Source organism: Mesoplodon mirus (assembly GCF_964341445.2).
Source record: "Mesoplodon mirus genome assembly, chromosome: 6".
NCBI lineage: Eukaryota > Metazoa > Chordata > Mammalia > Artiodactyla > Ziphiidae > Mesoplodon > Mesoplodon mirus.
Window position 1 is genome coordinate 91,187,880 of NC_138982.1, and position 14,351 is coordinate 91,202,230.

At 41.1% G+C, this 14,351-nt stretch overlaps 1 long non-coding RNA gene across 1 annotated transcript in view; it reads left to right on the forward strand.

Annotated features, from left to right (window-relative positions):
• Nucleotides 1-14,013, forward strand: part of LOC309806492 — a 58,432-nt gene extending 44,419 nt beyond the window's left edge. The window contains exon 3 of the long non-coding RNA XR_014294399.1: nucleotides 13,953-14,013. This is a non-coding gene — a long non-coding RNA (uncharacterized lncRNA). The remainder of the gene's footprint in view (nucleotides 1-13,952) is intronic.
• The last annotated feature ends 338 nt before the right edge of the window (nucleotides 14,014-14,351 follow it).

Here is a 14,351-nt window from a genome sequence, read left to right on the forward strand (position 1 = left end):
CTGGAATTGCTAAATGAAATAAGTAATGGTGAAAAACTTCTGTAACTTGGAGAGACATACAGAGTATATTCCTCGATCTTCAGAGACAATAGAAAAGGTATGATATTGGGATCAGGTAGACTTGGTCATACCAGTTATTATCTCTAAGTCAGAGTGCATCTGTTTCCTCATCTATAAAATGGGAATAATTATGTTACCTACTTACGGGGATTGATAGAGATTATGATGAAAATCAACTGTTATTCATTTTTGTGGCCCAGTGTGATCATCTCTTCTGAGAAGCTATTCTTGACTCTCTTCTCCCACAAAATTAGGTAAAATACCTTGTCTCTGGGCATTCCTCCCGCCCCTACACTTATTCCCACTCTACACCAGGACCTTCTGCTATCACTGCATTTCTTATCGTATCGAAATTGCATCTATATATACTTGTCACTGCCACTAGATTGTGATATCCTTATAACCTTTATGTCTTCAACACTTAAATAGAGTACCTGCTCATCAAAGAGTGTGAACTCAGTAAATGTTTGTTGAGTGAATTAATGACATATTTCAAGTGCTTGCCCGGTAGTTAAAACATTAAAAACATTCAATCATTTGTTCTTGACTTCTTTTGTAAATTTTTATCTCCAAAGTTTTATCAAGGAAAAGATTTATCTTTTGTTTATGATGCTTTAACTACTAAAATGCAGGGTTAGGACTGTTTTTGGATCCATTCTAGGTAATTAGATACACTGTGAGAGACATGGTTCATGGAAGGTTAAGATCTATCAAACTAGATGAATAACAGGATGAAAATTGCTTCAGACCTTTAGTCATAGCCTATGCACATACATCTAGAAAAAAATTATTTATTTGACCCTTTGTCCATATTTTTTGTAAATACATAACTTGGCAGTGTCAATATAGATCATCAAAGCAATGTGTTGGAGACCTTTTTTTTTGCATTTGTCTCAGCTGCCTTATTGCACTGCATTACAAATAATGTTAATTCTATGCTTAATTATGCTTAGCATAATATATTTGCAGCCCAGTGTTTATCAGTTGGACATAACAAAAGTACTGTTGTTTCTTCCCATCTTGCTTATCATTTGTTGATTTTTGAAAGCAGCTGGAGTTGTTCCATGTGAATGGAAACAATTACAAGGCTGTACAATAAATGCTTTCTCTCTAGAAACCATCCTGTATCAACTGTGATCTTTACTTTTTAAAGATTTGGTGTACGTTTTCATGCAGATTTTTTTTTTTTTTTTTTTTTTTTTGCGATACACGGGCCTTTCACTGTTGTGGCCTCTCCCGTTGCGGAGCACAGGCTCTGGACGCGCAGGCTCAGCGGCCATGGCTCACAGGCCCAGCTGCTCTGTGGCATGTGGGATCTTCCCGGACCGGGGCATGAACCCGTGTCCCCTGCATCAGCAGGCGGACTCTCAACCACTGCGCCACCAGGGAAGCCCTCATGCAGATTTTTAACCTGATCTTTTCTACCCTTTCAGATCAGAAGAAATCTCTTAGATAAAAAAAGAAAAAGCTCACATTTGAATTTTTCAAAAGCGTGCATATTTCATCCATTGAAACAAGAACTTCCATGTTTCCAAATTGACTATTATAGTCTGTCAGGCATGTGTTGATTCATGTTTACATAGAAGACCATCTTAATATAATGACGGTATTTGTGCCTTAGGTTCTCATATTTTTAACTATTGCACGTTACTTAGGAGTTGGAAAGTGAGTAGCTTTTGGATAGTATTTATTTTAAAATGATCGTTTCAGCTAGTTTGTCCATTAGAGATGAATTTATTTAAAAAATGTTCTTTTAAATTTTTTTGAGTGCAAAGTCAAAACTGCAATTAGAGCATAGGTGTAATTATTGAAAAACATTGTAGATTTTGTGATTTTTCCCGTAAGTTCTAAGATTAAACTTCATGAAAAATATTTTTGGTGGCTATGAATACTTATTAAAAATTAACATCATCTTTTTTTGATCCCACCATGTGGCATGTGGGATCCTAGTTCCCCGACCAAGGATCTAACCCGTACTCCCTGCAGTGGAAGAGCAGAGTCCTAACCACTGGACTGCCAGGGAATTCCCAAATTAACATCATTTCTGAGAGTAGTTTTTTTTTTTAATAGATCTTTATTGGAGTATAATTGCTTCACAATACTGTGTTAGTTTCTGTTGCACAACAAAGCAAATCAGCCATATGCATACACATGTCCCCATACGGAGAGTAGGTTTTTTGTTTTTTGTTTTTTTATTTGCGGTATGCGGGCCTCTCACTGCCGTGCCCTCTCCCGTTGCGGAGCACAGGCTCTGGACGCGCAGGCTCAGCGGCCATGGCTCACGGGCCCAGCCGCTCCGCGGCTTGTGGGATCTTCCCGGACCAGGGCACGAACCCGTGTCCCCTGCATCGGCTTTCGGACTCTCAACCACTACGCCACCAGGGAAGCCCCGTGCCCTGTGACTTTGATGGCAGAGATGAAAACCTAGAGAGAGAGTAATAGGAGGGTGAGACTAGGAATTACAGTGGGTGGGGTGAACAGACTTTGGGATAAGGAGGTGAAACTTGCCAGCAATTTTCACCCCTTTTATTAAGGTATTTATCTTGGATGGATATCTGCTTTGTACTCTGTGAAAGTAGAAAATCAGGCCGTGGAGTTAACCAGAGCCTGGAGTTCTTTCTAAGGAAGCAAAATGGCTAAGAAAACACAGCAGTAATTTAATGTTTATAAAGAATGGGCTGAAATAACTATAGTATATCAAAAGCAAATAACTGCTGAGGAAATTGGCATATTTTAATTTGGTTCAGACTATATTTTATATGTTCTGTCTGTACTGTAATGTATGAGTTTGTATGTAGAGCTTAAATGTATAATTAATACAGCTTTGAAGCTAGTTCTATCCACATGACTAAAATTTATCATGGAATTAGTTTTCAAATAGAGACTTTTTAACATGTTATAGTCAATGCTATAAATTAGATCTTCTCTGATGGACTCTGAATAAAGGACTCTATCTCAGTGATATTTTATTAGAGATATTTTAATTGCTATGGCAGGTAAAAAGCACTATCCAGTATCTTGGCTAAACATTTCAGTTACTGAAATCATTTTCCATCCTAGTAAAAATAATTGGTTTAAAGAATATTCTGTTTTATTGAAGATGAACGAAAAGTCTTTTATTTTATACGCATGATTCAGCCTCACGTTGAAACTTTGTGGGAAGTTTGCTCTGTAAAGGAAAAAAGGAATCTTTTTACATCAGTGAAGGAAATTATATACTATCCCAAGGAAGAAATCCCAAATTTCCCTTCCAGAGATCTAAAAGTAAAGATTTGGGAATTGATTGCTGGTGAATAGGTTATGGGTGTGGCATTTTTTAATTGCTTTCCAATTATTTGTATTTTTTCCTTATATCTATTTTTTTTAAAAATCAAAATAATAGAAATATATACTTTTAAAATTTCCAATAATCCTTTCCTGATAACTACTCTTAGCAGTTTGGCATACATTCTTCCAGAAATTTTCCACACAAAGTATTTTTTTCCTCCTTAAAATTCTGGATCTGTTGCCAACAAATGTCTGAATTCTTCCTGCTCTGCCTGCTGCATTTTATCAAATTTGCCCACCCCATGCAGTTTCAATCACTTTGTTGGAATGACGCATTATCTAACTATAGCCAAAATTCCCAGTTTCTGGGCCTAAGGACAGATTTTATGCCAGTGCATCTGTGCCGAAGAGCAGGTTTTAGATTGTGTGCCCGTGCTGAAGTAGGGACTGGGTGCCAGCTTGTTCAAAACTCAGCCGACTGCAGATACCCACATGGAGTGAGGCTGCTTCTGGTGGCTCCGCTTCTTCAACCCCAGACACGAGTGTCTGGTGGAGCACAGTGCTGAAGGGCAGTGTCTTTATCGCACTTCCTCACACTTTGCTCTGTGGATGAGGTAAGGTCTCTCACTTCAGTTTTGCCCTTGTCAAAATGATTACCAAGGGCTTCCCTGGTGGCACAGTGGTTGGGAGTCCGCCTGTTGATGCAGGGGACACGGGTTCATGCCCCGGTCCGGGAAGATCCCACATGCCATGGAGTGGCTGGGCCCGTGAGCCATGGCCGTTGAGCCTGCGCGTCCGGAGCCTGTGCTCCGCAGCGGGAGGGGCCACAACAGTGAGAGGCCCGCATACTGCAAAAAAAAAAAAAAAAAAAGATTACCAAGTTTATTCCATCTTGGATTGTATGTTCCTAGCTACTAATGGATGGTTTTTATGGTTTAATATTTGACCACTAATTCACTAGACACTAGTGAGAAGCTTTAAAAAATGTCTTAGAAGACAATTTTTGTTCAGTATGATAGGTCATTTGGAATAATATCCACCATTTAAAGAGGGGCTGAAATTAACAGTCTAAATGCCATGCTGCGTTTAGTGTTGATTGAATTCTAACAAATCAAATAGATCTACTAAAGCCTAATACAAAATTCCACGGACGCTAGAATATTAATTCTGAGAAACGCTGGGTCAGAATGCATCAGAAGCTGTTAAATGTCTTATTGAATTTTGTCAACTTGCCTACACTCCTTAATATGCCATCTTCAAGTTTTATTTTGCTATATTGAGATGCATGTAAAATTGCTGAGAGATGTCAAATAGGTAGTTGGATATACAACCGTGGGGGCTCAGAGTGTGAAACAGATACATAAATTTGGGAGTTGTCAGCATAGATGGTTTTAAAAGCTACATAATTAGATGAGATCACCTGAAGAAAATGTGGGGCGAAAACTGATCCAGGTGAATTTCTAACATTTAGATGAGGAGCAGGCAAAAGAGACTGAAATAGAGTGGCCACACTGGAAGATGATGTCAGGGAAACTAAGAGGAGAGCAATTCAAGACTGAGACAGTAGGACTTCCCTGGTGGCACAGTGGTTAAGAATCCGCCTGCCAATGCAGGGGACACGGGTTCGAGCCCTGGTCTGGGAAGATCCCGCATGCCGTGGAGCAAATAAGCCTGTGCGCCACAGCTACTGAGCCTGTGCTCTAGAGCCCACGAGCCACAACTCTTGAGCACATGTGACACAACTACTGAAGCCTGCACGCCTAGAGCCCATGCTCCACAGCAAGAGAAGCCACCGCAGTGAGAGGCCCACTCACTGCAGCGGAGAGTAGCCCCTGTTCGCTGCAACTAGAGAAAGCCCATGCACAGCAACGAAGACCCAACACAGCCAAAAAATAAAATAAATAAATTTATTTTAAAAAAAAGAATGAGACAGTATACAGTGGGGTCAGTGCTTCTACATGGTCAAGTAAGATGATGTCAGAGGAGTGGATGTTTTTGGTAATCTTAGCGTGAAGAACTTTCAGGTTATTGTTGAGACTGAAGTAGATTGAGAAGGTAATGGAAGTTGAAGAAGTAGAAATGATGTGTGTAGAGAGTTTTTGTAATATTTTACTGTAAAGGAGAAAAGAGAGTTGGTACAGTAACTGGAGGGAATTGTAAGGTCAGGAGATGTTTTATTTCATTTTGCTTTTGTTACCAACCTTCCCGAGTCGGTCCTCAACAAGGGTCCTTCTGTGCAGTGTCGTTTGAGTCCATAGAACGAGACCAAGTTCGGTTCAGAAGCAAAGGAAAGCTTTATTCTTGGATCAGAGCATGAAGAGGTGCGAACTAGCACTTTTCCCGACAGGCCGTGGGCGGGGCTGCTTTATAGGGATCCCCTCAGCAGGGAGGGAAAGGGCGGAGTTCTCCCGGGGCTGGCACAGCTGTGCTGCTCATGCTCCAGATCGCAGTGCCAGGCACAGCATCTCCACACGCAACCTGCTGCTGCGGAACTGTGGTCCAAAGTGCTGGGTGCAAGGTCTCTGCAAGCGGCCCCCTATGAGCAAGTGAAACTAGACGAAGCGCAAAGGAAAAAACAAAACTTAGACTTTATTTTACTACCCAGATTCTATTTTTATTTCCCGGGAGTTGTTAATGAGCATTGCCAGTTAAAGATCCCTCCTCTGTCTTTTGACCTGCTCCTCACTCTTGAGAGGCGCTGAGGGGCGAAGGTCCATGTTCTGTAACTTCTTCCTGCTGATTTTGGGTGTCAGTCACCATAACCCTGGTTAGCGGAGCAGAACTTCTCCCCAGCTGCCTATAGATACGTTTGATTGTCACCAGGCCTTAACACCAGCTGTTCATACCCCTGAGCACCCACCATTTGTCTAACCTTTTGGAGGCAAAGGACACCAGACAATTTAAGATACATGGCTCAAATATTAACAAGAGAATAATGGTCACATGACAGATTTTTTCCTAAAAATGCAGGTATCTAGGTCTTTTGCTTATAGGCAGAAGTGTGCCCTGATGTTGAGGCTCACTGCCTTGGCCTAAATATCCCTGGTCACACTTTTGTTGTTTTTCAGAAGAGAAGCTTCAGGACAGAGAGTGGTTCACACAAGTAGTCAAGGGGTTCCATCGCCCCAGGTTGTCTCTCAGAGGTTGGGGCTCAGGAGCCCTCTTCACTTGAGTGTGATATACCCACAGAATGATCCCTGCAACTTCAGGGCAGAATGGGTGGTTAGGATCACCAAGTGAGGTCATTCCACTTAGGAGTGAGTTGGTTTTGTTGACTGCCAGTTTTCCAGGTTTTTAGGTTCACCCAGTCTCCTGGCTGGAAGGGGTGCAGGGCCAGGTCAGTGGGTGCAGGCAGCACCTGGTTACCATATTCCATAGGGGCTATCATGGTTTCTCCTACCTGGAGGGCATACTTGAGTTGTTCCATTTCAAGGGGGCTAAAGTGTCCCTTCTCTTGGGTTTGGGAATGGGTCTACCATACATGAGCTCAAATGCACTTAACTTCAACTTACTCCTTGGAGCTAACTGCATGTGGAGCAGGGCAATCAGAAGTAACTTAATCTGATTTTCTTGAGTTTCCTGACATAGTTTGGCTAAGGCCCTTTTCAAGGTCTTATTGGACCTCTCTACTTTTCCCCAGTGAATAGGGTCTCCGGGCTGAGTGCAAGGTCCATTTTTTTTTTTTTTTTTGTGGTACGCGGGCCTCTCACTGTTGTGGCCTCTCCCGTTGTGGAGCACAGGCTCCAGACGTGCAGGCTCAGTGGCCATGGCTCATGGGCCCAGCTGCTCCATGGCATGTGGGATCTTCCTGGACCGGGGCACAAACCTGTGTCCCCTGCATCGGCAGGCGGACTCTCAACCACTGCGCCACCAGGGAAGCCCTTGAATTTTATTTTTTTATACAACAGGTTCTTATTAGTTATCTATGTTATACATATTAGTGTATATATGTCAATCTCAGTCTCCCAATTCATCCCACCACCACCACCACCCCTGCCCCCTTTCCCCCCTTGGTGTACATACGTTTGTTCTCTATATTTGTGTATGAATTTCTGCCTTGCAAACTGGTTCGTCTGCACCATTTGTCTAGATTCCACATCTGTATGACAGTCTCTAGGTCCATTCACGTCTCTACAAATGACCCAATGTCATTCCTTTTTATGGCTGAGTAATATTCCATTGTATATATGTACCATATCTTCTTTATTCATTCGTCTGTTGATGGGCATTTAGGTTGCTTCCATGACCTGGCTATTGTAAATAGTGCTACAATGAACATTGGGGTGCATGTGTCTTTTTGAATTATGGTTTTCTCTGGGTATATGCCCAGTAGTGGGATTGCTGGGTCACATGGTAATTGTATTTTTAGTTTTTTAAGGAACCTTCATACTGTTCTCCATAGTGGTTGTATCAATTTACATTCCCACCAGCAGTGCAAAAGGGTTTCCTTTTCTCCACATCCTCTCCAGCATTTGTTGTTCGTGGATTTTCTGATGATGGCCATTCTAACTGATGTGAGATGATACCTCATTGTAATATTGACTTGCATTTCTCTAATAATTAGTGATGCTGAGCAGCTTTTCATGTGCCTTTTGGCCATCTGTACATCTTCTTTGGAGAATGTCTATTTAGGTCCGCTGCCCTTTTTTTTTTTTTTTTTTTTTTTTTTTTTTTTTTTTGCGGTACGCGGGCCTCTCACTGTTGTGGCGTCTCCCATTGTGGAGCACAGGCTCCGGACGCACAACCTCAGCGACCATGGCTCACGGGCCCAGCCGCTCCGCGGCATGTGGGATCCTCCTGGACTGGGGCACGAACCCGTGTCCCCTGCATCGGCAGGCGGACTCTCAACCACTGCACCACCAGGGAAGCCCTTCTGCCCATTTTTTGACTGGGTTGTTTGTTTTTTTAATATTGACCTGCATGAGCTGTTTATGTATTTTGGAGGTTAATCCTTTGTCCATTGATTCATTTGCAAATATTTTCTCCCATTCTGAGGGTTGTCTTTTCGTCTTGTTTATAGTTTCCTTTGCAGTGCAAAAGCCTTTAAGTTTCATTAGGTCCCATTTGTTTATTTTTGTTTTTATTTTCACTCCTCTAGGAGGTGGGTCAAAAAAGATCTTGCTGTGATTTATGTCAAAGAGTGTTCTTCCTATGTTTTCCTTTAAGAGTTTTATTGTGTCTGGTCTTACATTTAGGTCTTTAATCGATTTTGAGTTTATTTTTGTGTATGGTGTTAGGGAATGTTCTATTTTCATTCTTTTACATGTGGCTGTCCAGTTTTCCCAGCACCACTTACTGAAGAGACTGTCTTTTCTGCATTGCCTATCCTTGCCTCCTTTGTCATAGATTAGTTGACCATAGGTGTGTGGGTTTCTCTCTGGGTTTTCTATCCTGTTCCATTGATCTATATTTCTGTTTTTGTGCCAGTACCATATTGTCTTGATTACTATAGCTTTGTAGTATAGTCTGAAGTCAGGGAGTCTGATTCCTCCAGCTCCTTTTTTTCCCTCAAGATTGCTTTGGCTATTCAGGGTCTTTTGTGTCTCCATAAAAATTTTAAGATTTTTTGTTCTAGTTCTGTGAAAAATGCCGTTGGTAGTTTGATAGGGATTGCTTTGAATCTGTAGATTGCTTTGGGTAGTATAGTCATTTTCACAATGTTGATTCTTCCAATCTAAGAACATGGTATATCTCTCCATCTGTTTGTGTCATCTTTGATTTCTTTCATCAGTGTCTTATAGTTTTCTGAGTACAGGTTTTTACCTCCTTAGGTAGGTTTATTCCTAGGTATTTTATTTTTTTAGTTGCAGTGGTGAATGGGATTGTTTCCTTAATTTATCTTTCTGATCTTTCATTGTTAGTGTATAGGAATGCAAGAGATTTCAATGCATTATTTTTGTATCCTGCAACTTCATTCCAAATTCGTTGATTAGCTCTAGTAGTTTTCTGGTGGCATGTTTAGGATTCTCTATGTATAGTATCATGTCATCTACAGAGAGTGACAGTTTTACTTTTTCTTTTCTAATTTGTATTCGTTTTATTTCTTTTTCTTCTCTGATTTCCGTGACCAGGACTTCCAAAACTATGTTGAATAATAGTGGTGAGAGTGGACATCCTTGTCTTTTTCCTGATCTTAGAGGAAATGATTTCAGTTTTTCACCATTGAGAATGATATTTGCTGTGGGTTTGTCATGTATGGCCTTTATTATGTTGAACTAGCTTCCCTCTATGCCCACTTTTGGAGAGTTTTTCTCATAAATTGGTGTTGAATTTTGTCAAAAGCTTCTTCTGCATCTACTGAGATGATCCTATGGTTTTTATTCTTCAGTTTGTTAATATTGTGTATCACATTGATTGATTTGCATGTATTGAAGAATCCTTGCATCCCTGGGATAAATCCCACTTGATCATGGTGTGTGCTCCTTTTAATGTGTTGTTGGATTCTCTTTGCTAGGATTTTGTTGAGGATTTTTGCATCTAGATTCACAGTGATATTGGTCTGTAGTTTTCTTTTTTTGTGGTGTCTTTGTCTGGTTTTGGTATCAGGTTGATGGTGGCTTCGTAGAATGAGTTTGTGAGTGTTCCTTCCTCTGCAATTTTTTGGAAGAGTTTGTGAAGGATGGGTGTTAGCTCTTCTCTAAATGTTTGACAGAATTCACCTGTGAAGCCATCTGGTCCTGGACTTTTGTTTGTTGGAAGATTTTTAATCATAGTTTCAATTTCAGTGCTTGTGATTGGTCTGTTCATATTTTCTGTTTCTTCCTTGTTCAGTCTTGGAAGGTTATACCTTTCTAAGAATTGGTCCGTTTCTTTGGGGTTGTCCATTTTATTGGCATAGAGTTGCTTCTAGTAGTCTCTTATGATGCTTTGTATTTCTGTGGTATCCATTGTAACTTCCCCTTTTTCAATTCTAATTTTATTGATTTGAATCCTCTCCCTCTTCTTCTTGATGAGTCTGGCTAAAGGTTCATCAATTTTGTTTCTCTTCTCAAAGAACTAGCTTTTAGTTTTGTTGATCTCTGCTATTGTTTTCTTTGTTTCTATTTCTTTTATTTCTGCTCTGATCTTTATGATTTCTTTCCTTATACAAACTTTGGGTTTTGTTTGTTCTTTCTCTAGTTCCTTTAGGTGTAAGGTTAGGTTGTTTACTTGAGATGTTCCTTGTTTATTGAGGTAGGATTGTATTGCTATAAACTTACCTCTTAGAACTGCTTTTGCTTCATCCCATAGGCTTTGGATAATCGTGTTTTTGTTTTCATTTGTCTCTTATGTATTTTTTGATTTCGTCTTTGATTTCTTCAGAGATCTCTTGGTTATTTAGTACTGTGTTGGTTAGTCTCCAAGTGTTTGTGTTTTTTACGGTTTTTTTTCCCTGTAATTGATTTCTAATCTCATAGCAGTGTGGTCAGAATAGATGCTTGATACGATTTCAGTTTTCTTAAATTTACCAAGACTTGATTTGTGACCCAAGATGTGATCTATCCTGGAAAATGTTCCTTATGCACTTGAGTAGAAAGTGTAATCTGCTGCTTTTGGATGGAATGTCCTATAAATATCAATTATGTCTGTCTGGTCTATTGTGTCATTTAAAGCTTGTGTTTCCTCATTTATTTTCTGTTAGGATGATCTGTCCATTGGTGTAAGTGAGGTGTTAAAGTCCCCCACTATTATTGTGTTACTATCAATTTCCTCTTTTATAGCTGTTAGCATTCGCCTTATGTATGAAGTGCTGTTATGTTGGGTGCATATGTATTTATAATTGTTATATCTTCTTCTTAGACTGACCCCTTGATCATTATGTAGTGTCCTTCCTTGTCTCTTATAACATTCTTTATTTTAAAGTCTATTTTATCTGATATGAGTATTGCTACTCCAGCTTTCTTTGGATCTCCATTTGCATAGAATATCTTTTTCCATCCCCTTACCTTCAGTCTGTATGTGTCCCTAGGTCTGAAGTGGGTCTCTTGTAGACAATGTATATATGGGACTTGTTTCTGTATCCATTCAGAGAGCCTGTGTCTTTTGCTTGGAGCATTAATCCATTCACATTTAAAGTAATTATTGATATGTATGTTCCTATGACCATTTTCTTAATTGTTTTGGATTTGTTTTTGTAGGTCCTTTTCTTCTCTTGTGTTTCCCACTTAGAAAGTTCCTTTATCATTTGTTGTAGAGCTGGTTTGGTGGTGATGAATTCCCTTAGCTTTTACTTGTCTGTAAAGCTTTTGATTTCTCCATCAAATCTGAATGAGATCCTTGCTGGGTCAAGTAATCTTGTTTGTAATTGCTTCCCTTTCATCACTTTAAATATATTGTGTCACTCCTTTCTGGCATGTAGAATTCCTGCTGAGAAATCAGCTGTTAACCTTATGCGAGTTCCCTTGTATGTTATTTGTTATTTTCCCATGTTGCTTTTAATAATTTTTCTTTGTCTTTAATTTTTGTCAGTTTGCGTACTCTGTTTCTTGGCATGTTTCTCCTTGGGTTTATCCTGCCTGGGACTCTCTGCGCTTCCTGGACTTGGGTGGCTATTACCTTTCCCTCGTTAGGGAAGTTTTTGACTATAAACTCTTCAAATATTTCTTGGTTCCTTTCTCTCTCTCTTCTCCTTCTGGGACCCCTAGAGTGCAAATGTTGTTGTGTTTAATGTTGTCCCAGAAGTCTCTTAGGCTGTCTTCATTTCTTTTCATTCTTTTTTCTTTATTCTGTTCTGCTGCAGTGAATTCCACCATTCTGTCTTCCAGGTCCCTTATCTGTTCTTCTGCCTAAGTTATTCTACTATTGATTCCTTCTAGTGTATTTTTCATTTCAGTTATTGTATTGTTCATCTCTGTTTATTTGTTCTTTAATTATTCTAGATGTTTGTTATTTAAATCTTCTAGGTCTTTATTAAACATTTCTTGCATCTTCTTGATCTTTGCCTCCATTCTTTTTCCAAGGTCCTGGATCATCTTCACTATAATTATTCTGCATTCTTTTTCTGGAAGGTTGCCTATCTCCACTTCATTTAGTTTTTTTTCTGGGGTTTTATCTTGTTCCTTCATCTGGTACATAGTCCTCTCCCTGTTCATTTTGTCCATCTTTCTATGAATGTGGTTTTCATTCCACAGGCTGTAGGATTGTAGTTCTTCTTGCTTCTGCTGTCTTCTCTCTGGTGGATGAGGCCCTCTAAGAGTCTGTGCAAGCTTCCTGATGGGAGGGACTGGTGGTGGGTAGAGCTTGGTGTTGCTCTGGTGGGCACAGCTCAGTCAAACTTTAATTTCCTTCTCTGCTGATGGTTGGGAGTGAGTTCCCTCCTTGTTGGTTGTTTGGCCTGAAGTGACCCAGCACTGGAGCCTACAGCCTCTTTGGCAGACTCTGGGAGGGCTCATGCCAAGGAGTACTTCCCAGAACTTCTGCTGCCAGTGTCCTTGTCCCCGTGGTGAGCCACAGCCACCCCCCGTCTCTGCAGGAGACCCTCCAACACTAGCATTTAGGTCTGGTTCAGTCTCCTGTGGGGTCACTACTCCTTCCCCCTAGGTCCTGATGTGCACATTACTTTGTGTTTGCCCTCCAAGAGTGGAGTCTCTTTTTTCCCCAGTCCTGTCAAAGTCCTGCAATCAAATCCCACTAGCCTTCAAAGACTGAATCTCTGGGAATTTCTCCTCTCGTTGCCAGACCCCCAGGTTGGGAAGCCTGACGTGGGGCTCAGAACCTTCCCTCCAGTGGGTGGACCTCTGTGGTATAATTGTTCTCCAGTTTGTGAGTCACCCACCCAGCGTTTATGGGATTTGATTTTATTGTGATTGTGCCCCTCCTACCATCTCATTGAGGCTTCTCCTTTGTCTTTGGATGTGGAGTATCTTTTTTGGTGAGTTCCAGTGTCTTCCTGTCCATGATTGTTCAGCCGTTAGTTGTGATTCTGGTGCTCTCGCAAGAGGGAGTGAGCGCACATCCTTCTACTCTGCCACCTTGAACCAATCTGAGTGTGTCCAAGAAGATGCCTGCTCTCCACAACTGTATCCAGATTGTCTTTCCTCCATGGAAGGTGGATTATAAACCATTTCTTAATCGTCTTCATTCTCCTTACAGATCTTGGGATTTGTTAGCCTCTGTAGTTGCATGAGCCAGTCAGCCAATTCCTTGAAATGAATCAATCTCACATAAGTCCCGTTAGCCCTTTTCCTTCACTTTTGGTCAGTAATCCTTTTCTTGGCTAATGTGCTGATTTTTTCTGTCTAAGATATGCCACAAGATTGATGGCCTCAGACCTTCAATTTCAGCTTTCCTTCCTTTGCAAGTTAGGATTGGGTGTGGGTCAACTCCTCACAAAGCTTTTTTTATTGCTACCATTTAAAGGTCAGTTCTGATCCAGGAGCCTATCAATTTAAACATCAGTTAGATCATGTTCGAGGGGGGCGGTTCGGTACCGCCAGGTCACGGAGCTCCCTGCAATAGGCTATGTCAGACTCCTCCCCCTTGAATTTGTATTTAGTCTTTCCTCAGTCAGAATATCCCACAAGAGTTTAGATGGGACTGCCTCTGGGCCAGAACAGGTTAGCCACATTAGTTCCTGACCAACTTGGTGCATTAGGGAGTGGCACAGCTGTCTGAGATGGTGGTCTTCTCTTTTGTCCTTTCTGCAGAAAAGGAGGAGTTTGCAGACTTCCTGCTTGGTGAGAGCTAAAAGCACGTGGGATTCCCAACAGGATACTCACCATATTGCTGGGCAGCTGGAATTCTCTGCTGGTACTGGGAGGAGAGCCCTTGGAACTTCAGTTGATAAAGAATCACCCAAGATTCACCTCACAAGCAGAAAGGGAAGGAGAGGTTGCACAGTGGCTATTTCCTGTTCTTGCCAGCAGCTCACAGCTTCTTAATAATGGGGTTCCTGGTCTTGTGAGTGGCTCACAGAGCTCCCCAGCCCACTTCAGAAAAACTGGCACTGACTGAAAGAGGTCAAGCCACTGTCACATACCTACCTTGGGACCCTGTTACACTCAGGCATCTTCAGTGCCTTTCCTTGAACTCAGATTGAGCATCCT